Below are 15,041 nucleotides of genomic sequence, written 5' to 3' on the forward strand. Positions count from 1 at the left end.
TATAGCTTGGGTTGCCCAAGCCATAGCGCGTGCGCGCTATAGTGCGTACGCGCTATAGCGCCTATGCGCTTTGTAAAATAGGAAAAAAAAAATCCTTGTCACCTTTTTGGCACCACAACTTGGTGCATATGCCCACAATTAAAAACCTAAAAATATTGAATCTTTTTTCAAGGCTAAGTTGTCATTGAAGGAACCTAATTAGAAGAAGATGAAGAAAAAGATAAAGTATGTGTCTAGTGACAATGATACAGATGAGGAGAATCTAGAACAACTTGAAGTACTATTAGCAAGAAGATTCCACAGAGGTAAAGGAAAATTCAAAGGTAAATCACTTCTCATTTATTTCAATTGCAATGATGTCAGTCATATTGTTGCTAGATGTCCAAAGAAGATGAACTAAAAAGGTGGTGACAAGTACAAAAGTAGAAGAGTTGAAGATAGGAAGGACTACAAAGATAAAGGCAAGAAGTCTTGCTATATTGCTAAAGAGGAAACAAAAGATGAATGTAATGAACATGATGATGAAGTGGTGTATGTTGCAATGAAGGAAAAATCTGATGAAGATGAGGCAACTACACTTGTGACTTGTGTGAACAAGAATGACAGATGGATTATTGACAATGGGTGTTCACATCATATGATTGGAGACAAAAGTAAGTTCATTACCCTGAATTTTTATGATGGAAATAGTGTAAGATTTGGTAATAATGCACCATGTATGATAAAAAGAAAAGGTTCTATCAAACTCACAAATAATATTTTATGTGACAATGGTTACTATGTTGAAGGACTTGACTATAATTTGTTGAGTGTGTCACAACTAAATAATTTAGGATTTAATGTTGAGTTTGAAAACAAGATTGCTAAAATATATTACACAAATGGAAAACTGATTGGAAAGGGTGATCTGACCAGGAGTAATCTATTCTACCTTAACATAGAGGATACTACTTGTCTAGTTGAAAATTTTAATTATGTATGACTATGGCACAAAAGGTTATGTCATGTTAACTTTGATAACTTGGTCAATATCAATAACATGAGAAAAATTTAGAGGTTTGCCTAAGTTGAAGAAATCTGATAATATAATGTGCAAACATTGTTAGTTAGGCAAAATGACAAAATCAAGTTTTAACAGAAAAGCTCATACCTCTAAAGAAATACTAGAGATTTTTCATACTCACTTGTGTGGACCAATTGATGTGCTAACCTACAAAGGAGATAAGTACATTATGTTTTTTGTTGATGATTATTCTAAAATGATTACAGTTATGTTTTTGAAACAAAAATCTAATGCTTTCCAAATGTTTAAGTGGTGCTTAGCAAGAGTTGAGAAGGAAACATGTAAAAGTCTAAAATGTCTGAGATCTGAAAAAGGAGGAGAATTTACATCACATGAGTTTGAGATGTTTTGTAATGAGAGAGGAATCAAAAGATAAACATCTACCCCTAGAACCCCTCCACAAAATGGAATTGTTGAAAGGAAAAACATATCTATAATGGACTATGCTAGGACACTCATGATGGAGAAAAATGTTGCTTTGAAATACTGGAGAGAAGTTGTAAGTATAGTTGTCTATACCTTGAACCTTGTACAGGTCAAGAAAGGTACTCATTCAACACCTTTTGAACTATGGTATGGATACTCGCCCAATGTAAAATATTTTAAAGTATTTGGAAGCAAATGCTATATTCTCAAAGACTTCAAGAATGGTAAACAAGATGCAAAAAGTGAATAAGGTATATTCTTAGTATATTCCACAAGAAGTAAAGCTTATTAGTGTTTAAATACTAACACTAACAAAGTTGTGCAAAATGAAAATGTAAATTTTGATGAATATATAGAAGTATGTAAGGCTAAACCTATGAAAGAGCTAGAAGAATACAAATCATTTGTATACTTTTATGAAGGTATGCCTACTGAAGAAGGTGATACAAACCAACACCAAGTTTTAGTGATTGCCAAATCACATACTATGAATGTCGAGCTACATTTAGGAACTAAGCTACATTTCTAACGCTGAGTTACAAAATGAAGTTAAAGAACATTTTGATTTTGAGATTAGTAGAGATGTTGATCTACCTTACAGAGGTGTAAATAGTGACTCTGAATTTGAAAGACCAAATGAAGAAACTAGAGTTGAACCAAGATTGTCCAAATATGTCAAGAGACATCATCCTGCTGCACAAATTATTGGAGATAAAGATGCTAGACCAATGACAAGAAACAAATTAAGAAATGATACATGTTTACTAAGCATGAAAAAAATTAAATCAGTGAGAGATGCCTTAGAATATGTGGATTGGAGTAAATTCATGAAAGAAGAGATTGAACAAATTTAGAAAAAAAAAACATAGACTCTAGTTCTAGACCAGAAGACAAAAATGTGATTGGCACCAAGTGGGATTCAGAATCAAGCTAGAGGAAAATGGTGAAGTCACAAGGAACAAGGCAAGATTAATTTGCAAAGGATATGCACAAGAAGAAAAAATTAACTACGGAGAGACATTTGCTCTTGTTGCTAGATTGGAAGGAATGAGAACTTTACTTGCTTATTCTGCATACAAAGGTTTCAAAGTTTATCAAATAGATGTTAAATCTGCATTTCTAAATGACATATTAGAGGAAGAAGTTTACATAGAACAGTTAGAAGGATTTGTTTGGGTTAACAATAAGAACATGGTATGTAGATTACACAAAGCTCTATATGGTTTGAAACAAGCACCAAGAGCATGGTATGAGAGACTTCATAATTATCTTGTGAAGATTGGATTTGAAAGGACTGATGATAATAGCAATCTATACATGAAGATAGAAAAAAGAAAATGTATTTTGTTATCTGAAATTTTTGTTAATGATATCATATTTGGAAGTCAAGATGCTTTATGTAAGGTTTTTGCAAATTAAATGAAGCAAGAATTTGAGATGTCTATGTTTGGAGAGATCAAGTTCTTTGTGGGTTGCAAGTATATCAGATGAAATATGGTATGTACATCACTCAGTCAAAATATGTCAAGGAAATATTGAAAACTTTTGGATTAGAAGATTCCAAACTAGTAAGTACTCCTATGGTGATAGGACACATTGTCAAAGAATGATGATTTAGCTAAGATGAATCAAACATTGTACAGGTCTATGATTAGCAAATTACAATATGTAGGACATAGCAAACCTGACATTACATTACCTATAGGGATAGTTGCAAGATTCTATGCTAATCCCAAGGAGAATCATTTGATGGTTATAAAGAGAATAATGAGATATCTGAAAGGAACAGAGGAGTATGGTCTATATTGTAAGAAAAATAAGAAATTTGAATAAAGAGTCTATAGTGATGTTGATTGGGTTGGAAACATTGATGACAGAAAGAGTACCAATGGAGGAGCATTTTTCTTAGGCAAGAGGCTAGTTACTTGGACTAGCAAGAAACAAAACTGCACTTCACAATCGACAGCTGAAGTTGAATATGTTGTTGTTGTTGTAAATTGTACAAGCATTGTATGGATCAAACTAGGGTAAACTTTAAGAAACTTCCCTCTAGAAAAAGATATGAATTATTAGCGAATCTTTCATTATTTTGAAAAACCAAATTATTTTTATTGGCGAATCTCTCAATTTTTTATTTTAAATATTATTTACTTTGGCGATTATTTTGCAAGCATAATTTTTTAGTACAAAATATTAGCAATTATTTTGGAATCATAATTTTTTTTAAATATTGGTGAATCTCAATAATAATAGGAAGTTTGCTAATCTCATGGAATATTACAAAACAAAATTGTTCATGTTTTATCTCATGGAAATTATGAGGATAATTACATTATATTTTAAATCAATAGTGAAAACTAAATATGGTAATATATCCCTAAAGTAACTAATAATTATGATAGTTATTGGTGAATTAATTTTAATTTCTTCCATAATATATAATATTTAGGTTAATCAACTCTAATCATGTATCGAATATTGTGGCAAATATCTAAGTCTAAATATTTTAACAAAATAAATGATTAAGCAATTTCAACTATTTTAGAACTGAATTTAATAAAAATGTGGCAATTTAGGTTGAATTAAATCTTAAATTAATAGCAAAATTACTAGCAAATTTTTTCTAAAATTCACAAAAATATGAATATTCACCACTAAAAAGCACCCTAGATCAAACAACTACTCAAAGGTATGAAGCAAGAGATCACAGAACCAGTGATACTTTATTGTGATAATACAAGTGCTATAAATTTATCAAAAAATCATGTGATGCACATAAAGACTAAGCACATTGCAATCAAGTATCATTACTTGAGAGAATTAGTTCAAGATAAAGAGGTGAAGATAGAATATGTTAACACAAAAGAACAAATTACTGATGTTTTCACAAAAGCATTCCCTAAGGATGTTCATGAGTATCTAAGATGTAAACTAGGGGTGATACCCTTATCAAAGGCTATCTAAGTAAGAAAAGGAGTGCCCTATACCAAACAAGTTGATTTTCATATGTTACAAATTGATGCAATGGATCTTACTTTAGGAGCCGCCTAAAGTAATCAAAGAGGTGACACTACAAATTAGTCACAAGCAAGGTGACAAAGGAAGAAACTAAAGAAGTTTGTATCTGCATATTAAGATAACAAGTCTTTGGCATTGTTGTCAAAGAGGGAGATATTATAAAAAGCGGGAGATATACAAAGAATGGGAGATATACATCTAAGATGGAGATATATAATACAAAAAAAAGAAACAAAGATGGAGAAATCCTAACTCATGGTATGAGGGAGAAATTTTGACATAGAAAGTGTATCTACGGATTACATCTACTTAGTAAGAGGAAGATAATGTAGACGAAGATATAAGAAGTAATTCAGAGGGAGTCATAAGGATGACATAATAGAATTTTGTAACCTATTAAGAAGATAGAAGTTGTTGATAAAGGGAGAGATTTCAATAAAAAGAATTTTTTTTTTTGTTATTTTGTTGGTCTTACTATTTTAACCTAGTTTGTTTGGTTGATCAATTTGGTTTTCCATAAATGTCAAAGAGGGAGATTGTTGAAGAAAGTGACTGTTGAGAACAAATTGATACAAGTATGATCAATATGTTTCAATCATTGTTTTGTCACTAATGTCAAACCTATTATTTGTTGATAATACAACTGCTTACAAGATTTAAATACCATCACTTATTTGATTGATGAAGAGGATTTGATCAAAAGATGTGACAATAGCACCTAGAGGAAAGGTTGAGTTATGATATGTAAAGGAGTACAAGAATCAGTTAAAATAGTGATAACGTGATGTATTGATAACCTACTTGAGGTTACAAAGGCTAGTTACACTAAGCAAGTATAGAAGAACAAGTTAAACAAAGTTGCTCTACCAAGTTTGACCAAGTGGATAATAGGTGTCGAGCAAAGTCAGTGCAAGCCGACCAGAAAATCAATTGGAGCTAAGTAAAAGTCTATTCTAGTGTATGTTGAGAAAAATAGTGGATGTCGAGGAAAGTTTAGTTGATGTCAAGCACCAGTAAACTTTAGTTCGTGCCAAGTGATTTTACAGAGGATGTCGAGCAACGCAGTATGTGCCAAGCATTAGAAGCAAGTTAATGTCAAGTGGCTACATTATTTGAAAGATCATGAATTTGATGGATCTAAGCTAACAAGTTTTTTTCCTTTGATTATGTGAACCAGGTGGAAGATAAGATTGATGAGCTAGTGGCATGAAATTTAAGTTATACCATTCTGAGGCGAATTCAAAGAGGATTGAAGGAGAAGTTTCTAGAAGATATATGAAATATGGGGTAGATTCATTGAATCCTACCTAATCTATCTTAACCCTAAACTAGACGATGGACAATGAGCGGAAAAAGATCTTAATTTCCTATTTATAGGAATGGCTGGTCAGAAGCAAGGGTTGTCATGTGTGAGAACTTAAGGAAAACAAGGAGTAAAGGGTTTTGCTTCATCAAGTGACCTAAGAGAAGAGTCTATTGGCATGTTAAGCAAGAAGGCTTAAGGTTATGAGTGCTTGAAGGGTGAACAAGCTATCAGAGCTAAAATGTGTGAAGGCCAAGTAGAATAGAGGATTGAAACAGAGATCTATAATCTAAAAATGAAGTTGTAAGTTGTTATCCGATCAAGCCTTAGTGTTACTCTCTAATAATTGAATCAATCTGGGGTAAATCCTTTGGATTAAGGTTAACCTAATAGTCATTTGTAAATCCTTTAATTAGGTGACATTCCAAGTGAATGGTCTAAAGTCCTCTAACAAGGCTCACTCCTAGCAAGGTGATTCAAATCCTTTAACAGGGTCACATTTAACAATGTGTATTGTAACCTTTAATAGGGGTGGCCTTTCATAGGGCATCACTTTAGAAGAGTGAAAAAGGGTAGCATGTTACTAGTGGTTTTTCCCAATTGAGTTTCCATGTAAATCATTGTGTCAAATGTGTTGTTGAATCTGTTATATTTCATGTTTACATTTTTGCAAATTGATTTGACAATAACCTATAAGTTTTAAGTGGTTGCATAATCTTATGGATGGATGCATGATGATAAATGTTTTATGGGTTCACTAAGCTGTGAAAAGTTTTATTTATACATATGGACCTTGGATAACTAATTCACCCCCCACCCCCTCTCAATTATTCTAAAGTATTCCAACAACATCATGTTTTTGAAGTTGGTGATCAGGTGATGGTTCATTTGAAGAGAGGCAAATTTCCTATCGGAACATACAATAAGCTGAAAATGAAGATGTTTGGATGTTATAAGATCTTGAGGAAGTTTGACAGTGGTAATGTTTATGAAGTTGAGTTACTTGATGACATAGATATATCTCCTATATTCAATATTGTTTATTTACATAAGTATCATGAGTCAAATGATGAAGTTGTTGTACCTAATGATTATCCTAAGAAGTAGATTGAAGAGGTTGAACAAATATTGGATCAAAGAGTTGGTAAAAGTACAAGAGAAAAAACTTGCTATGACTATTTGGTAAAATGGAAGAATAGACCAATTGAAGATGCTAACTGGATTTCACAATTTGAGATAGATTTAGCTCAGGTTGTGACATCTCAATGATTCGGGAGAATCATCTCTTTCAACCATGGTTGTCTGATGCAAGAGCATCCTAGGTGCCTTTGTAATCCTTCTTAATTTTTGTTTATTCTACTAGTTACTTTCAAGTGCCAAATACTACCAAGTGCCAGTTATTGTCGAGTTCTAGTTGCCACCGAGTTCTAATTATTGTCGAGTTGTTCAATGTTGGCCGAGTTCTTCACTATTCATCGAGTTATCTAGTATTTACTGAGTACTTTGGTGGATGAGTGTTCCTTCATGTACTAAGTGAACCTAATATTTGCTAATGCTTAGTTCCTTCTTTGATTGAGTTTGTATGTGATTGATTCTTAGTTTGAGCTGACTTATGTCATTAATTTGAATCGTGAATTTAATGTTAGGATCTTGTCTTGGGATGTGTGCAAACCATTTTAAGGTTGGTCTTTCTATTATGTAATGATCTATAATATTTTGTAAGTCATTTTGGCAAGTATAAACAAGGGTGTTTAGGTTTAGGTTAGGTATTTCTTAGAGGGTTCAAAGCAGACATTCTGGGAAGAGCGAATTTAGAGTTGGATCATAGATCTTGGAGTTGTATTTTGTATTTTGTCATAACTTGGAATACCTTATAGCTGGGCACGTATGTCAAACATGGAATCGATAAAATGTTTTCTATTTTCTCTCCTTGGTATTTTTCTCTATGCTATTTTCTTTCATTGTGTTTACTCAGCAAGGTGGTTGGATAGTTAGGTGTGCCTCTGGCCCTTGCTATTCAAAATCCCTCCTTGTGTCACTATGATATAGGTGTCCCACTCAATAATTCAAATTCAAATTTTGAATTCACTAGTTTGAGCGGGATATTCTCCTAGGATTCTTGTCAGAGTAAATAATTATTATCTACGCTTTACTTAAGTTTACTTAGATAAATGCATTTAGTTATTAGTTGTCATCTAGGAGTTATTGACAACACGGGAGTTTGTTCCTACCTAGTCATACTTATCTTCTCACCTACATGGAGGATAATCCACCTTTTGTGGATGTATGCTTACTTGTCACACTTATCTCCTAGCACTTTCTAGCTTGTTCTAGAAGCTTCCTAGAGGCCTTTATAAATAGGCTCTCCCATTATATTTTTGTACAACAATTTCATTTTTCATTGTTGCAATATAATTTCTCTCACACCATTGAGATTCTCCAAGCCCTACCTTTCCTTCTTTGGTTTCTCTTCAGCATACATGTTGGCTTTCATCAACTTCTACATTGTGTTAGAGCCTCTCTACTACTTCCTAGTTTGAAGGATTTTTGAAGCCGCAATTTGAAGACACAAACCTTAGTTTATTTGTGAATTTTTCTTCAATTGGGAGGAAGAACATTTTTTGGGGGCACTTTGGGCCCAAATGGACATTTCCATTGTGCTCAGAAGCCCTGTTAGAGTCAAAAGCCATATAAAACTTTCTATTTTTGGCTATTGTAGCATCAGGCAAAAAAAATTTGCCCCCTAGCAGGTTGTACGGACGCATTTATTGCAAATAAAATTTAAAAAGCATAGCAGAAGCCATTGCTTAGTGGCCACCACTCTGCCACTATGTCACCACCATCATGTGGCCAATGCACTGCTCAGGCGCCCCCACCATGGGCAGCACCACCGCAGAGCCACTAAACCTTGGCCACAACCTCTACTAGTGGCACTGCTACCAAACCTTGCACACTTGTGACATCATATTTAGACCAAATTACGTCAAAAACATGACTAAACATGTCGGCATTCCAACGAGTGACATCATCTTCCAGCAAGCTTACGTCATCCAGTTGCGACCCCATGCTTACTTCACTTTCTAATAGGATGATTTCACTTTTCAACAAGATAATGTCATAATTCGACAGTTGACGTCAACATTTTGGTCGCCAAAATTTTTCCTGGCAACACCTAATTGACGGTCGTATGGCTATCAAATTTTTTGCCGTGTCTGTAAGTTTCCAATGAGCTTGTCTTTTGGAGCAACAGTTGGTTTGTTGGCCATAACTTGAGCATACGGATGTCTTTTTCCAATCTAAAAGAACTGCTAGAAAGTTGGTTCAGAGACAGAGACAATGATAGTAGTTTCATTTCATTCCAAGTTTGTTTGAGCTCCCATTTTTGGCATTGAAGTAGAGGCTTCTGTTTTCTCCTTCTCTACATTTGGAATCCAGGTTCTTTTCTCATTTTTTGTGCTTTCTATAGTTGTTTCTTTGGTATTTGAGGGATATTGTTATGCATTGTGGGGGGACACTTTCTTTTCTTTAATTTACTTCAGAATAAGACCCTTCTGCTTCCATCTTTTTCTCTCAATGTCAGATCCTTCTGTGACCTGGCTCATGCCACACAACTATCACACCTGGAAAGCACAAATGGCTAGGATTCTCATGTCAAGAGGCTTATGGTCATGTATAGATGTGAACAAACATGTTCTGTAGCACCCTTTTGAAGTTCTTCAACAGAGGAACAAAATGGATGAAGCCATGGGATTGATTGCACTAAACATCTCAGATAGTCTATTGTTTCACTTGGATGGTTTGACCACTCCACAGGCTATTTGGACCAAATTCTAAAACTTGTTTGGCACAGTGAATGAGTTCTAGGCACTTCAGCTAGGTACAGAGTTGACCTCTTTGACACCAGCCAACTTCCCCACTATTGAAGACTTCTTGATGAAGTTCAAATCTCTGCGTACAATTTTGCAGGGATGTGGAAAACCCAAAACAAATGATGAGTGTATCTTTTTGATACTCTCAAAGTGGCAAGGACAATATCAGATCTTCTCGTCCACTTTCTACTCCACTATGGATGCCTTGGGTGACAAACACCAGATGCCTTTATTTGAGACATTTTGTGATTGGTTGACACGAGAATAGGCAAAGCTCCAATAGGTGGATGCCTCTAGCTCTTCAAGCCAATCCTTGGTTGCACAATATTCTAAAGGGAAATTAAACAAGAAAGCCAAATCAAAGAAAGATACACCAACAACTGATCCTAAACCTCCAGCTAACCCTCCAAAGGGTAAAGATTCTTCAAAGTCTGATGAGTCTACCTCCAAGACCAAGAAGAAATCAAGTGAGACCTACAGTTTTTGTGGAAAGGATGGAAATCCTATTTCTAGGTGTTGGAAGTGTTTGGAGGCTTTAAAGGAAACCATGTAGGAACATCATATTTTAGCTCCTAGGTCTACATCACCCCTTGCAGGGAAAGGTCATGCTCTTTCTGCTCGAGCTACGACTTCAGGGCCTACTTGGATTCTTGATTCTAACACCTCTCACACATGACAAACACTCTGAAGTTGGTCACTTCACTTGCTCCTTGTGCTACCTCACAGATTGCTCTTTGGAACTCATAACAGCTTGCTATTCTAGGTTCTAGTTCTGTTGCACTAGCCGGGGGCTCTCTTAAGGATGTTCTTTGGGTTCCTAACATTTCAATGAAATTATTGTCCATCTATCAGATTTGCCACTTTGGCTCTGGTAAGACAATTGAGTTCTCACCACATGATGTGGTTATTCGAGACTTACATGATTCTGAGATGATTGTGGCTACTGGGAGTGTTGACTCTGCATCACGCCTCTACAGATTTGATGGATTTGAGGCTTCTGATGACACAAGTTTATGTCTCGTTGCACATGCAGATTCAATAAGAAGACTTTGGCGTGAGTGTTTGGGCCATGTCAATTATAGATATCTTCAGCATATGAGCACACAGGTACTTGTTATTGGGCTTCCCCAAATTTCCTGTATATATGGTGTTTGTCAGGGTTGTGCACTTGGCAAGCAACATAGGGATTATTTTCCACATGGATGAGTCACTCATGCTTTGGCACCTTTGGACTTGATTCATAATGACCTCATTTCATTTCCTACTCCTTTTTTTGGTGCTAGATATTTGCTTACATTCATTGATGACTTCTCCAGATGCACATGGGTGTACTTTTTAAAGTAAAAGTTTGATGTCTTTGATTCATTTCAAGTCTTCAAGACATTTGTAGAGAAGCAGTCTAGTCTTTGTATTCGATAGATACACACAGATAATGGGGGGAGTATGTGAACCAAGCCTTCAGGGATTTTTTCTCTGAATATGGTATTCAACATCAGTTTTCAATGCCCTACACCCCTCAGCAGAATGGTGTGGCCGCGAGAAGGAACAAAACACTTCGAGAGATGGCTAATTGTATGATTCAATCCAGGTCCATGGATTCATGTTTTTGGGCAGAGGCAGTCAATTGTGCCAATTATATTGAGAATCATATGCCTCACAAGGTAGTTTGACATATGACTCATGAGGAGGCTTAGTCTCATGTCAAGCCTGATGTATCGTCATTCCGAGTTTTTGGGAGTACAACATGGGCATTTGTACTTGATGCTCAAAGGAAAGCAATGGAATAGAAGAGCCAACCACTCATTTTTGTTGGCTATTGCAAGGATGTTAAGGCTTATAGGTTGTTTGATCCTGCTTCTAGAGAGGTCCTATTTCGATGGGATATCTAGTTTGATGAGAGCCCTCTTGCAGTTCATACCCTGCCTCCAGCGCTTACTTCACTTCCCACTACTCCCTCTTCCAGTAAATTTCACAGATGATGAGGATGATGGTCTTGGTGATCCCCATTTACCTCTGCCATAGGATTCTCCCCAAATGCCTAAATGGGCTCAAGCTACAATTGAGGCTATAAGATCTCTAACTAGTGACCCTTTCACTTCCCGTCGCACCTATTTTTTATACTGCGGGTTCTAGTCTTCTCAATCATGCTATTTATGATGATCCTTAAACATTTGCAGCAATGACAAGACATTCTGAGTGGGACAGTGCAATGGAGGAGTATTCTTCTTTGATGAAGAATCATACTTGGGATCTTTGTACTCTTCCTAAGGGAAGAAAACTAGTGCGATGCAAATGGATCTATCATACTAAGTATGATCTTGATGGTTCAATTGATAAGCACAATGCTCATCTTGTTGCGAAGGGTCGCAGGTTGAGGGTATTGACTACACCGAGACATTTGCCCCTGTCACCAAGATGAATTCTATCCGCCTTGTCTTATCCCTCGCAACTTCATAGGGATGGCCTATTTTTCAGATGGGTGTGAAGAGTGCCTTCCTACACAGTGATCTTACTAAGGATATTTACATGGATCAACCTCTAGGATTTATGCAAGATTCCTCCTTGGTTTGTATACTTTGACGCTCATTGTATGGTCTCAAATAAACCCCTCGAGCTTGGTATGAGAAGATGGACTCTTTCCTGATTTCTACAGGCTTCACCGGCTACCATTTCAATCCTACAATGTATATTCAGCATCTTGGAGATGAGATTTTGATTCTTTTCCTATATGTTGATGATCTTATCCTCACGGGTAGCTCATCCTCTATGATTCAGGATGTTAAGTGTGCATTGATGGACCAATTTGAGATGACTGATCTTGGTTTGCTCCACTATTTTCTTGGTCTCCAGATCGTTCAGTCCTCTATTGGAATTTTTGTTTATCAACAGAAGTATGCTCTTAACATGCTCCGACACTTTGACATGCTTGATTGCAAGCCTGCTCCAACACCTTTTTAGTTGGGTGTCATCTTGTCTACCTCCTACTCTTCGCCTTTAAAGGATGCTACTTTGTATTAATAGTTGGTTGGCAGCTTATTTTACCTGACACACACTCGTCCTGATCTCTCCTTTGTAGTTGGCCTTGTTTCTCAATTTTCCCAAGACCCTCATGAGAGTCACTGGAAAGCTGCTAGGCATATTTTGAGATACATTAAGGGCACACTCGTGTATGGCATTCATTACACATCGGGGACTCCTCACATTGTTGGCTACACTGACTAAGATTGGGTTGGTGATGTCGATGGTCAGAAGTCTACTTCTAGCTTTGTGTTTTGTCTTGGATCTGATCCTATCACATGGTTGTGTAAGAAGTAGCATACTTGTGCACTTTCATCTATAGAGGCTGAGTACAGAGAAACAATACTTGCCAGTCAGGAGATTTTGTGGCCTCGGCAGTTGATGACTGAGTTTGGTTTTCCTCCAGATTGTCCCACTATTTTGTGGTGTGACAATTAGAGTGCCATTCAAATCTCACACAACCCAGTGGAGCATCAGCGCACCAAACACATTGAGTTGCATATGCACTTCATTCGTCAGCTGATTCAAGATGGTGTTATCTCTTTGGAGTACATTCCCACTGACGCACATGTTGCTGACATCTTCACTAAACCTTTTGCATCGCCACGCTATCTTCAGTTGCGGTCTATGCTTGGGGTTATGAAAGTTGTCCTTGGGAGGGTCTTGTTGAGGCCTTCCTTCCTTCATTTTTTTAGCATGTTTGTACTTACCTCTTTTTGGGGGAGGGTTTTTCCCATGAGGTTTTCCCTCTTTCCCCATTTTCAGAGGTTGCATTTCTTTGCATTTTTACATGGTACCTTTCTTGGTCTTGTTGTCGGGACCCATTCTGCATTTCATCTTAGCTTTTGTAAGCTTAAGTGCATTTCCCTAAGTTGCACTTAAGGGGGGGTGTTAGAGTAAATTATTATTATTTACGCTTTACTTAAGTTTACTTAGATAAATGCTTTTAGTTATTAGTTTTCATCTAGGATTTGTTGACAACATGTGAGTTTGTTCCTACCTAGTCATACTTATCTTCTCACCTACATGGAGGATAATCCACCTTTTATGGACATATGCTTAGTTGTCACACTTATCTCCTAGTGCTTTCTAGCTTGTTATAGAAGCTTCCTATAGACTTTTATAAATAGGCTCTCTCATTGTATTTTTGTACAACAATTTTATTTTTCATTGTTGTAATATAATTTCTGTCACACCATTGAGATTCTCCAAGCCCTACCTTTCCTTCTTCGGTTTCTCTTTAGCAAGTTATTTGTATGCAGGTGATCTTGGTGAGCTGTGAAGTTGGCTTTCATCAACTTCTACAATTCTGACACCCATAGATAAGAGGAGACTTCACATATTCAAGTGTGTGGTTGAAAATGAAAAAGAAAGAATACTAAAATAGAGAACTGGAGAAGATACTACAGACCAAAGAAAGATATAATGTCACAATAAGATCACAGAAAAGGAAAAGGAAAATGACACATGAGAGTTGCTAAGGAGAAGACTAAGAATGAAGAGCCACATCCAACTAGATGCATTAGTGTGCATTGCAAACACATGTGAGTAGAAAAGTGAAAAGCCAAGGAATACAACAGATATCACCAAGTGCATCTAGGTGACAGGGGGAGAACACGATATCCGAAGAGATATACACTGGAGATCTATCAAGTAAGAAAGAGTTATTTATTATAGATCACATTTTGATTGCTTTCTAAAAATTGTAATCATTTTGTAAGCTCTTAACCCAACATGCTTCAATAGTAAGCATATGTTGAATCCTCTAACTAGGTGCCTCTCAGAAGGAGAGCTAAATCCTCTAACTAGGTAGCCTTAACAAGTTGTTTGTAATCCTAACAAGTTACTAACATTCTTGAGAAAATGTGCTCTCAAAAGAAACAATTTGTAGCTCTTAATAGGGAAACCTTTTATTTGTAGTAAAAGGCTAGTGAGTATATTATCCCCACCATGGTTTTCATCCTCACATCAACGTTTTCACCATACAAAAATTTGTGTGTCCATTGATGAATTCTCTTGTGTGTGAGTTCATTTTCTTTTATCTTAGTACATTTATATTTGTGTTGGCAATCAAGTGGTTGTTAGTTAATATATTTGGAGCAATTGAAAAAGTAACTTATTTTAGAGTCGGTAATGATTCTTCCCCCACTCCCCCCCCCCCCACCACCCCACCTCTCAATACTAGTTGGGACCAACACCAACCATGAAAAATTATTCATCAATAACACCTAATACGAAGGTCGGTGATCCCACAATAATGGGTTCCACTTTTTGACCAATTTTGACACTGAAATCAATATTTTCACAAAAAAATCATGTTCAAGTCACTATATCTCGAAAACTA

Source organism: Cupressus sempervirens, chromosome 8, assembly GCF_028749045.1.
Source record: "Cupressus sempervirens isolate cs-2001-9-10 chromosome 8, ASM2874904v1, whole genome shotgun sequence".
Classification (NCBI taxonomy): Eukaryota; Viridiplantae; Streptophyta; class Pinopsida; order Cupressales; family Cupressaceae; genus Cupressus; species Cupressus sempervirens.